This window comes from Siphateles boraxobius, unplaced genomic scaffold (genome assembly GCF_051911475.1).
Source record: "Siphateles boraxobius isolate OS27281-9 unplaced genomic scaffold, OSU_SipBor_1 6, whole genome shotgun sequence".
In the NCBI taxonomy this organism is placed as follows: Eukaryota; Metazoa; Chordata; class Actinopteri; order Cypriniformes; family Leuciscidae; genus Siphateles; species Siphateles boraxobius.
The window spans coordinates 38867285-38880461 of NW_027509186.1; the positions used below are offsets into that span (position 1 = coordinate 38867285).

The 13177-nt window shown below is 48.6% G+C and overlaps 1 long non-coding RNA gene across 1 annotated transcript in view; it reads left to right on the top strand.

Annotated features, from left to right (window-relative positions):
• LOC143715731 (uncharacterized) overlaps nucleotides 1–13177 on the top strand; it is a 436623-nt gene that overhangs the window by 396798 nt on the left and 26648 nt on the right. The gene's annotated exons all lie outside the window — the stretch shown is intronic.

Genomic DNA, 13177 nt, shown 5'->3' on the forward strand with positions numbered 1-13177 from the left:
AGCACTCAGCATTGCACACGTTAGGACCCTATGAAATCCATTTCATTTTTTTTTCCAAATTCCGTTTTAGTTTTTCCCAAATTCTGTTTTTCCGTTTTAATTTTTGGAAATTCCTTTTTTTCCGTTTTAAATTTTGGGAATTCTGTTTTTTTTTTTTACCCTTTACTGTTATTTTAGTTGTAAAAAGAGTGTGCTTTTAATGTCAATGATTAAAATGTACACAAATAAAACAGGAATGACCTTAAATTTATTGAGGTAACAAACATCACATTTAGCCTACTACTTTTCAGGACAAATACTGCATGATGCAAACACTACACTCGAAGTAGCCTACTTCAGATAACAACAAAATATTAATGGTTATGAGCTTTAAATTTTCCAGTAAAATATATTATATTAGTTTATATAAGTTTAAATAAAAGTCACACTTAGTCTCTCTCTCGCACACTGTCGAGCACGCTCTCGGACACACTCGGTCTCTCTCGCGCACTGTTGAGCGCACTCTCGGACACACTCGGTCTCTCTCGCGCACTGTCGAGCGCACTCTCGGACACACACGGTCTCTCTCGCGCACTGTCAAGCGCACTCTCGGACACACTCGGCCTCTCTCACGCACTGTCGAGCGCGCTCTCGAACACACTCGGTCTCTCTCGCGCACTGTCGAGCGCGCTCTCGGACACACTCGGTCTCTCTCGCGCACTGTTGAGCGCACTCTCGGACACACTCGGTCTCTCTCGCGCACTGTTGAGCGCACTCTCGGACACACACGGTCTCTCTCGCGCACTGTCGAGCGCACTCTCGGACACACTCGGCCTCTCTCACGCACTGTCGAGCACGCTCTCGGACACACTCGGTCTCTCTCCCGCACTGTCGAGCGCGCTCTCGGACACACTCGGCCTCTCTCACGCACTGTCGAGCGCGCTCTCGGACACACTCGGCCTCTCTCACGCACTGTCGAGCGCGCTCTCGGACACAGTCGGTCTCTCGGACACTCTCGGTCTCTCTCGCGCACTGTTGAGCGCTCCCTCGGACACACTCGGTCTCTCGGACACACTCGGTCTCTCTCGCGCACTGTCGAGCGCACTCTCGGACACACTCGGTCTCTCTCGCGCACTGTCGAGCGCTCTCTCGTACACACTCGGTCTCTCTCCCGCACTGTCGAGCGCACTCTCGGACACACTCGGTCTCTCTCACGCACTGTCGAGCGCGCTCTCGGACATACTCGGTCTCTCGGACACACTCGCTCTCTCTCGCGCACTGTCGAGCGCGCTCTCGGACACACTAGGTCTCTCTCGCGCACTGTCGAGCGCACTTTCGGACACACTCAGTCTTTCTCGCGCACTGTCGAGCGGCTCTCGGACACACTCGGTCTCTCTCGCGCACTGTCGAGCGCGCTCTCGGACACACTCGGTCTCTCTCATGCACTGTCGAGCGCGCTCTCGGACACACTCGGTCTCTCTCGCGCACTGTCGAGCGCGCTCTCGGACACATTGGTCTCTCTCGCGCACTGTCGAGCGCGCTCTCGGACACACTCGGTCTCTCTCGCGCACTGTCGAGCGCACTTTCGGACACACTCAGTCTTTCTCGCGCACTGTCGAGCACACTTTCGGAAACACTCAGTCTCTCTCGCGCACTGTCGAGCGCACTTTCGGACACACTCAGTCTCTCTCGCGCACTGTCGAGCGCGCTCTCGGACACACTCGGTCTCTCTCGCGCATTGTCGAGCGCACTTTCGGACACACTCAGTCTCTCTCGCGCACTGTCGAGCGCGCTCTCGGACACACTCGGTCTCTCTCGCGCACTGTCGAGCGCACTCTCGGACACACTCGGTCTCTCTCGCGCACTGTCGAGCGCACTTTCGGACACACTCAGTCTCTCTCGCGCACTGTCGAGCGCACTTTCGGACACACTCAGTCTCTCTCGCGCTCTGTCGAGCGCGCTCTCGGACACACTCGGTCTCTCTCGCGCACTGTCGGACACACTCGGTCTCTCTCGCGCACTGTCGAGCGCGCTCTCGGACACACTCGGTCTCTTTCTTGCGCACTGTCGAGCGCGCTCTAGGACACACTCGGTCTCTCGCGCGCACTGTTGAGCACGCTCTCGGACACACTCGTCTCTCACGCGTGCTCTTGGACACACTCGTCCTCTCGAGTGTCGCTCGCGGAGTTCGCTTTGCTTCTGTCCTCATAGACAGACGTGGTGGGTGTGCACGGAGGGAAGGGGCTGTGTGTGTGTGTGCGTGTGTGTGTGTGTGTGTGTGAGAGAGAGAGAGAGAGAGAGAGAGAGAGAGAGAGACACGTGAGTGAAATGTGGAGGCCGGTGTTGATTCTGTGCTGCACCACCACGAATTAGTCTATGTGTGGGAAACACTGCATAAAAGTCACTTGGGAACTGCTTGGCTGGTTACTGAGGGCTAAGCGTCAAGTTTCTTAACTTTTTTGCCGACGAAAACAGAGCCATGGAGAGCCGCATTGTGCTTTCATTGTTTTGAACGGGGAGAGCTGAAATGACGGCGGGGGGTTGTGTCGCCCGGATTTGCTTCCCCCGGTCAGCATTTTCCCCAGACATACGTTGTTCTCCCCCACAAAAACAGAATTTCATTCCAAATATGTAAAAATCTGTGAAATTTCTCGTTAATTTGCCAATTCCGCGATTCTGTCCGCGATTTCCGCATCGCGAAAATCATCTGGCCCTAACATGTGTGTCCTGCTGCTCATGTGTACAGCGTCTGCCAATACTAAGCCGGCGTTCTGACGTGGAATCTGGAAGCTCTTCGCTGAATGTACTACATGAACAGCATAGGTGACCGACAAGGGAGAAAAGAAACTGGTGAATAAAGTCGTTATTTTTGTTTTGTTTTTGCGCACAAAAAAGTATTCTCGTCACTTCATAACATTAAAGTTGAACCACTTGAGTCACATGGACTCTACACTGACACTGTAAAAAAAAAATGTTCTCTCAACTTAAATTTTTTAGTTATCTTTTTGCTTTGACTCAGTTAAGTTTTATTTACTTAATCTACTAAGTATTTTCAACTTAAAAAGTTTAGTTGACATATCAAAAATAGTTGACCCAACAACTTATTTCAAGTAACCTGGACTAGCAAAGTTTAGTTGAAAGACGATAAGTTATCTGTACTAAAATGTATGTTCATTTAACTTAATTTGGCAAATTTTCTCAACTTGTAATAGCATATTCAACCAAATAAATAACAGATTTTTCCATACAAACGATTTTATTGTTCCTTACAAATCAATAAACTCAGTTAACATATTCAAAAGGAATAAAATGTATTGCATTTGCATAAAATTAAAAAAATACAAATTTATTTGAAAAATGCATGGAAAGTGTATTCATATGGAAAAAAAGTAATTTTTTTTACGTTTTTACAAGTTCTCTGCATCGATGGATTGACATCCATTTTCATTGTTTAACTTTGTTTAATTTTACTTGGCTAAAACATATATAAGATTTCATGTGTTTTAAAGTTATTTCAGTTAAAGCGGCACTATGCAGGATTTCCGTTTTTGTCAAACAGTGACCCCTAGAGTCGCTGTAGAGTACTCACGCAGAGCGTCTCTGCACTCACGGCCTCTGCACTTTATAATAATAAAGTCGCCTACCGTGTTAGGCTTACCTGAGCCTAAATGCCAGATGAAATCAATAAAGTTACATCATGTACGTCGCATTATTTCATAACAATGTCCGTTATGATGTTGTTAGACATGATTATTGCAATTTATCACAATAGTTTGCAAATTGCGCTCATTTACACTATTTACAACGTGTATTCTTATTTATGTCCTGATAATTATGTGAGATATTGACAACTGTTCTAATGATGACGAGAAGGCCACCATTCAACCCGAAAAGAGTCATATAACCATTCCAATAACTCCGAAGCTTTTCAGTTAAGCTAAAAAAACTGCATAGTGCTGCTTTAAAGGGGTTCACACAAAAATGAAAATACTACTGCTAATTGCTTGCCCTCATGCCATCCAAGACTTTGTTGGAAGACAAATGAAGATCTTTTTAATGAAATCTGTGAGCTTTCTGTCCCCCCTTTGACAGCCTACGCAACTAGCACTTTCAAGATCCAGAAAAGACATCCTTAAAGTAATCCAAGTGATTTCAGTGGTTTGACCTCAGTTTTATAAAGAATAGCGTGTGTTTATACCATTTTATTTATTAAATAGTTTTATCCATCGCATGTTTACAAGAGTATAACAGCACATGCTTCTTGTGTGGATGGGAAAGAAGACACTGTAGCATGTAAACACACACATATATATATATATATATATATATATATATATATATATATATATATAAACACTGGAGCCACTTGGATTACTTTAAGGATGTCTTTACTGGACCTTTAAAGTGCTAGTTGCATAGGCTGGCAAAGGAGAGACAGAAAGCTCACAGATTTCATTAAAAAAATCTTCATTTGTGTTTCAAATATAAACAAAGGTCTTTTAGGTTTGGAGCAACATGAGGTCGGGTATCTAACAAAACAATTTTCATTTTGGGTAAACTGACTAAGATTTTTCACATTAATAATAGCCCTTAACTGTGAAATAATTTTAAAACACATGCAATCTTAATATATGTTTTAGCCAAGTAAATTTAGACAAAGTCAAACAATGACAATGGATGTCAGGTCATTGATGCAGAGAACTTGTAAAAATGTGGGGGAAAAAACTTTAAAAATGCACAACAATCACAGGCACTATGTAGAAATACACAACACCTTACCTCAACATCTTTAATTCAACTATGTATTTTACCTGCACTGCAGGTATCAGCTCCAATGTTCATCAACAGCCTCTGAATCACCTCAAAAGTGTATCTGAGGTTTTTTTGGGGTAGTTTATGTTGAGAGCATAAAGCAATGTCATTTATATGTCACCAAGTCCTCACAGAACAACTGATTCCTCGATTACAAGGGCCACATCAGAAGAGTTGCATGGAATGGGGTCAGTCTAATCTTCCACCACTGTGATGATTCAGTCATGCTCCTGATCAGATCTTCTTCAGAATCTGTGTGCTGCAATAAACAATGACAAACTTCAAAATGTGCTTTCACACAACACTGAAGCTCAGAGACTTAAACACAACATGAGTACACCAAGTCTTATTTAGTGTTGCGAAGAAGAATGAAGGTCTTACAGGTTTGGAACGACATGAGGGAGAGTAATTAATGACATAACTTTCATTTTTGGATGAACTGCCCCTTTAAACTGAGAGAATTAGGTCAAATACTATACAGTGTGAATAAATGTAGGCATTTTGCATATTCATAGATCTGTACACTAAATGAAGCAAGGGTATAAAACGTTACAATCAAGATACAATATTTTAATGACTAAAATAAATTGATTTCACAGGGGGAAAAAAACTTTCAAAATATCATTTTGATTATCAAAGATAAAACTTAATATAACTTTACGTAATAAAATTATTGACTAGATGGTGACTAAGTAATTTAATTGATTTTAAATACTTCTGCATTAAGAAATGGCATATTACTTTTTTCCTCTATTTTGCAGCACTAATAAAAATTATGCAGGACAAGAGAAATTGCAAGAAAGGAGATGCCCATAATTTTTATGAAAAAAGTACAGTAGATGTATATGTACTTATAAGTTACACGAGAGTAGGTGTTAAAACTTCATGCTGATTTGTACTCGGCTTTCGCCAAGATAATCACCAACTAAGACATAGCTTTACAGTAACCTATGCTTCTCCATCCATTTACGCTTCTTTCCATCTGGTGACGTGAATCTCCTTCTGTCTGGTGTTAATAGCTGCAGTGTATTGCGCGTCAGCACACATAACGGCTGCAACCACAGTGCGGTCCCCCCATAACAACCCTCTGGATTGAGCGGAGTAGGGAACATCTCTAGGGTCTTCAAGTGGGCACCTTCCGTCCTCAATGTTTCGTCGACTAGCCCACGACACCTCAAGAGGGCTCGACAGTGACTCTGGCGTCCCAGAGTCACCCCCCTCCGTCCCCCACTCAACTCAGCCCAGCTTACTAACCTCTACTTCACTCTTGCTGCTGAGACCTAACCACAATCTCACAATCTCTCCGCAACCCAACCATACGCACCAACCCGTTTGACTAAGGCTGTCGAGCCCCACTGGTGCGTTAATATGCAGTTTCAGTGGCAACGGTTCCGTATGGCATACCACCTACCGCAAAACACAATATCTGCCTAACTACCTGTCATTCAGGCAATATACACAGGAACGTAATGACTGTAAATACTATACAACCTATACAAATAAACCAACAGACTCTTCAAGTTTTCAAGAAATCTAAGAAACCGTAGCATGGCGGCCTGTACACAGCCAGCTAGAATCTTTCCGTCTCAACCACAGCCAGTTGCTGCTCCTTTCTTCTGCTTCAGATAAGTTCTTTACTGTGCGACGCAACTCTTGGCCACTGAATCCGACGTCTCTGAGGAACGGGGTGTTAAAGAGTGTGCCTCTTCCTGCTTCCTGCCATTTTGGCCAGGACTCCCTGGAAGAAGAGATTTTTACCTCAATGGGACTATCCTGGTAAAATAAAGGATAAATAAAAAAATAAATAAAAACCTCGATGTGATGTAGCTCAGGGTTCGTGTGTGTGTGATGGAAGGAGACTCGGGGTCGGCAAGTAGTGGAGCTCGTGCACTTTATTAAAGATCCTCTTTGCACAGCGCTTTCTTGCGCTCTCAAAATTAACTCAAAACAAAACACTCAATTTTCACATGTAAGGCAATACTCTTCCCGCTGACTACAGCTTCTCAGATCACCAACGAGGCAGCACTCTTTCCACTGTTCACAGCTTCATGAACATTTCGTCCCGACCGTCAGCGTGCACGAGCTTCCAGTCTCTCCCTCCCCACCGTTATCAGCACAGCCCGCTTATATGCGGTCTCCTCACGCCAATTACTGAAATCACAAACAGGTGTTCGTCATTTGAACTTGACCCACTTACTCACCGCTCGGCTCCGCCCTCGCTCTCCTGCTACAGACTCCGCTGAACCACGCCCCCCTCGCCACATACCCCCACCGCCCGTCTCAGGCCGGGGAGCCTTCTTTCTCAATGGTGCTGTACATAGTCTCTCTCTTTGAGAGCTTACGACTGATGTACAGCACCGGCCGTTCCTCACCCTCCATCTCCTGGGACAAGACGGCTCCCAGCCCCCTGTCCGACGCGTCAGTCTGCAGGAAAAAAGGGAGAGAAAAGTTAGGAGCCTGTAATAGCGGCCCGCCACACAGGGCAGCCTTTATCTGGGTGAAAGCCTGCTGACACTGCTCCGTCCACTGGACGGTATCTGGTGCCTCCTTTTTAGTTAGATCAGTCAGCGGGCTAGCAAGGTCCGAATAATTAGGTACAAACCTTCTGTAATATCCTGCTAGCCCCAGGAACTGTCTAACCTCCTTTTTGGTCTTAGGTCTTGGACAGGTCGCAACTGCTGCCGTCTTATCAATTTGGGGACGCACCTGCCCATGACCCAAGTGAAAGCCCAGATACCTGACTTCCACGCGCCCAATCGCACACTTCTTTGGGTTGGCCGTGAGCCCCGCCTCTCGCAGCGTCCTGAGGATAGCTCGCAAGTGCTGCATATGCCGCTGCCAGTCATTACTATAGATGATAATATCATCCAAGTACGCCGCGGCATATGCAGCATGCGGCCGGAGGATTCTATCCATCAGGCGCTGAAAGGTGGCAGGTGCCCCGAACAAGCCGAAAGGAAGGGTGACAAATTGGTGTAATCCAAACGGCGTCGTGAAAGCGGTTTTTTCTTTAGTCATTGGAGTCAAGGGGATCTGCCAATAACCCTTTGTTAAATCCAGTGTCGAGTAAAATCGAGCCGTGCCGAGCCGATCAAGCAATTCGTCCACCCGTGGCATTGGATATGCATCGAACTTCGATACAGCATTCACCTTACGATAATCCACACAGAACCGCACTGAGCCGTCAGTTTTAGGCACTAAAACTATCGGGCTCGCCCAGTCACTGTTGGATTCTTCTATTACTCCCATATCCAGCATAGCCTCTAATTCAGCCTGAACTACTTTCTTTTTATGCTCAGGCAATCTATATGGCCGGCTGCGTACCACCACACCCGGTTCGGTCTCAACATGGTGCTGTATGAGGTTTGTTCGACCAGGGAGGGGCGAGAACACATCAGCAAACTCTGTTTGTAAGTTTCGAATGTCAGCGATCTGGGACGGTGAGAGGTGATCTCCGCAAATGGCCAGAGCGGAGGATTGAGACTTTAAATTCGCCTCTGGCCCGAGATCCTCCTCCCCACTCACTACCGTCGCCAGCATCGCTGACTCCGCCTCATTCCACTTTTTTAACAGGTTGAGGTGGTAAATCTGATGTGCTCCGTCCCTATCTGATCGAAGGACCTCATAGTTGAGATCCCCGACTCGCCGTGTGACCACAAACGGTCCTTGCCACTTGGCGAGTAATTTAGAGCTGGATGTGGGAAGCAATACAAGCACTTTATCTCCCGGTGCAAATTTACGTAGTTTAGCCCCCCTGTTGTACAGCCGACTTTGCTTGTCCTGGGCCTGTAACAAATTCTCCATAGAGAGCCGCCCCAACGTGTGGAGTTTTGTTCTCAGGTCCAGGACGTATTGAATTTCGTTTTTGCTATCCGAAGGTCCGTCCTCCCAAGCTTCCCTAAGTACATCCAGCACCCCGCGGGGCTGGCGACCAAAGAGCAGCTCGAAAGGGGAAAACCCCGTGGAGGCTTGGGGGACCTCGCGTACAGCGAACAAGAGGGGTTCTAACCACTTATCCCAATTTTTGGCGTCTTCCTGTACGAACTTACGAATCATGGACTTCAACGTGCGATTAAATCGTTCTACCAAGCCGTCCGTTTGTGGGTGATAGACGCTGGTACGAATCGATTTAATACCCAATAATTCGTACAGTTCGCGAATTGTGCGTGACATAAACGCCGTGCCCTGATCGGTGAGAATCTCTTTCGGGATTCCCACCCGGGAGATTAATTGAAACAGTGCACTCGCAACACTTTTAGCGGAAATGTTGCGAAGCGGCACTGCTTCGGGGTATCGCGTTGCATAATCCACCAGAACTAATGCAAAGCGATGCCCCCGTGCGGATCGTTCTAACGGCCCGATGAGGTCCATGGCAATTCTCTCAAAGGGGACCTCTATTAATGGAAGGGGGCACAAAGGTGCTTTTCGGTTGGCCGGTGGATTCACCAACTGACATTCACGACAAGACGCGCACCACCTGCGCACATTCTCGTGAATGCCTGGCCAGAAAAATCGGGTCATTAGACGATTCAGTGTAGCTGCTTGCCCTAAATGCCCAGCCATCGGATTACAGTGAGCCGTCTGAAAAAGCATTTCCCGGCGGCTCTTTGGAACTAACAACTGAGTTGTATCTTGTTTTGTCTGGGTATCCTGGGTCACCCGATACAACTTATCTTTTATCACGGCAAAATAAGGATACGAGAGCGGTTGGTCTGGGTGGACAGGCTGACCGTCGATCACGCGGACCTGATCAAACGCATTTTTAAGCGTATCATCTCGGGACTGTTCCAGAGGAAAATCATCGCGTTCAAAAAGGATTTCCCTTTCTGAAGCGCTCCGTTCCTCTGAGACAGACCCCGAGGGTCCCGGCACAGCCTCTCCAACCTGAATCACCACTCTCTTCTCCTGCCTTCTTTTAATCCCAGAAACACCCGTACATAAATAAGCCAATAATGTTTTAAACCCCGGCCAATTGGTTCCCAAAATCAACGGGTGCTGGAGGTGCTGGTTAACTGCCACCTCTACACTATGCTTTTTCCCCCGAAATTGGATAGTGACTGGCACTAAGGGGTAACCCACCACCTCACCGTGCACACACCGCACCTTAACCACGCGGCTCCTATCCAATGCCACTGGATGAATCAAACTTTGATGGATGGAGGTCTGGTTACAACCTGAATCCACCAAAGCTTGATAGGTACCCCCCTTTACACTTACTGGTATCTGGTACAACCCAGCTTGATCGGGGGCAACCTGTGGCGCGTCGGGGACCCTGACCAGCGTTCCGACCTCCATCACCGGGCACCTATCCACGAAGTGCCCAGGGTCCCCGCAACGCCAGCAGGCCGGCCCAGGCCTCCCCGCCATCCCAGTGGCGGGAAGTGGGTCAGGTGATTGACGTGAGAAGACCGCAGGGGCCGGGGTTGGCGGACCGCCAACCATCGATGGGGTTCCCCGGGGCGGCGCACGTGGTGCAGGGGCCGGATCAGCTGCAGGGCTGGTCCTCCAGCGGGGCGCCGGGCGTGGTGGAAAGCCACCTCGGGACCTGGGAGCAGGGACAGGGCGAGAGAGAGAGGGAGAAGGCAGAGAGAGAGAGAGAGATGTCGGTAGGGGCTCGCCGACCCCTGGGCACGCCACCAGCTGGTCCTCTGCCAATTGGATGGCCTGGTCCAGCGACGTCGGGCGGTGGCACTGGACCCACTGTGCGGTCTTCTTTGGCAGACGGGCGATGAACTGTTCCAGTACCACCACCTCGATGACTCCATCGACGTCGCGGGCCTCGGCCATCAGCCATCTGCGGCACGCGTCCCGGAGCTGTTGCGCAAAGATAAAGGGCCGGCCGGATTCCCCGAACTCCATGGAGCGGAACTGCTGACGACTCTGCTCCGGGGACCGGCCGACCCGCTGAAGAATGGCGCGTTTCAGGTCTTCATAGACCAGGAGGTTGCGGACTGGCAGCTGCTGGGCGGCGATCTGCGCTTCGCCCGAGAGCAGCGGGATCAGACGCATGGGCCAGTCCGCGGGCGGCCAGCACCCGGCCTCGGCCGACTTCTCAAAGAGGTCCAGGAACGCCTCCGGGTCATCCTGGGGACCCATCTTGTGGAGGGGAAGGGCCGTGGCCGGGGCCGACGAAGTAGACGCCCGAGCCTCCCGGTCTAGCCAGCTCCGGAACTGCTCGCGGTCCTCATGCTGGGTCTGGAGGAGTGCCTCGAAACGGCGCTGTTGCTGATCCTCCATCTTCAGCAGAGCCTCCTGGTGTTGTTGGTGGAGTCCCGCGAGCGCGTGGATGATGTCCGCAAATGGCGATGACAGAGCGGTTCTGGCGGCGGCCTCTCCTTCCATCCCGGGTTTCGGCACCAGTGTGATGTAGCTCAGGGTTCGTGTGTGTGTGATGGAAGGAGACTCGGGGTCGGCAAGTAGTGGAGCTCGTGCACTTTATTAAAGATCCTCTTTGCACAGCGCTTTCTTGCGCTCTCAAAATTAACTCAAAACAAAACACTCAATTTTCACATGTAAGGCAATACTCTTCCCGCTGACTACAGCTTCTCAGATCACCAACGAGGCAGCACTCTTTCCACTGTTCACAGCTTCATGAACATTTCGTCCCGACCGTCAGCGTGCACGAGCTTCCAGTCTCTCCCTCCCCACCGTTATCAGCACAGCCCGCTTATATGCGGTCTCCTCACGCCAATTACTGAAATCACAAACAGGTGTTCGTCATTTGAACTTGACCCACTTACTCACCGCTCGGCTCCGCCCTCGCTCTCCTGCTACAGACTCCGCTGAACCACGCCCCCCTCGCCACACTCGACAACCCACTTCCACTGGATAAACCTGGACTCTCCATCCTCGCTGTTCTGCCTCAGTGGCCAGATGAGCATACCGCAGTCTCTTCCACTCCTATGCCTCATCTACCGCATCCTCCCATGGCACTGTTAACTCTATCAGTTGAACAATGCGTGCTGATCCAGACCACAAAACAATATCTGGTCGTAGGTTAGTGGTGGCAATCTCAGGTGGAAAAATAAGCCGTTGATCAAGATCAGCCAGCATCTTCCAGTCCCTAGCAGCTTCCAGTTGTCCTGGGCGAGAATTGGTGTTGGCACCTTTTCTTGGTGGTTGCTCGCCTGGGCGGAGGAATATTGTCTTCTGCGTGTAATGTTTTGCTAGAACAGGCGGCAACTTATTGGTCATACTACGCTTGCCTTCCAATGCTAAAGCCAAACATCGCAATACTTGGTCATGGCGCCAAGTAAACCGACCCTGGCTAAGAGCCACCTTACATCCTGTCAAAATGTGCCTTAATATGGCAGGTGATGAACACAAAGGACAAGAGGGATCCTCTCCTACCCAGAGGTTTAGGTTCTGCGGTGATGAGAGAACATCATATGTTGACCTAATAAGGAAACTGATCCTACTCTCTTCAATTGACCAAAGGTCTTGCCAGCCCATTTTGCTTTGTTACACACTCACCCATCTCATCCACTCTCCCTGCTTGGCCTGGGAAATGGACTTTATACATCTCATCCTCTCCTCCTGCTTTCGCACCTCGTTGACTACCAGCTTCCTCCTTTGAGCTGGGCCTGCCTTGAGCCATTTAGGAGGAGCTAAACTCAGCCCAAAACCCCCTCTTCCATGCTGTACCTGTCCCACGATATCCCCAATTTGAGGGTCAGCCTTTGCCTCTATTACAGATTTCTTTGCTGACCACTTTCTTCCAGTTTTTACCACAGGGGCTGCCTCCCTTACACATTTGTCGCGTGACTCTGCTAAAGTCATTTCCAGTCTGACCTTGGCACACTTAAACTCCTCGGTTAAAGCAGAGACTGGCAGCTGCAATACTCCTTTACTATAAAGGCAACGTGGAACTCCCAACCATTTCCTGATGTATGAACTTATTAACGCTTCCAGCTTATCCACTGTTGTCAAAGAAACCTCGTACACAGTCAGTGGCCACAGCAACCTTGGCAGTAGACCAAACTGAAAGCACCAGAGTTTCAGTTTTCCTGGTAGAGCACAGCTGTTTATGCTCTTCAACCCTTCCACTGCTTGTCGTCTAACTTCTCCCACTCGAACTGTGTCCTTTAGATCCCCATCGTACAATCTCCCTAGACTCTTCACTGGCTTCTGAGAAACTGTTGGTATTGCCTCACCATTAATGAAGAATGTTTTATCTACTACCTTGCCTTTAATTATTGAGATGCTCCTTGATTTAGAGGGCTTAAATTGCATTCGTGCCCATTCGATATTATCTGTTAACTTCCCCAATAACCGATTAGTGCAGGCTACCGTTGTAGTCATGGTTGTCATGTCATCCATGTATGCTATGATTGGTGGTAGTCACATCCCAGAAGCCAAGCGCTCTCCTCCTATTACCCATTTTGAT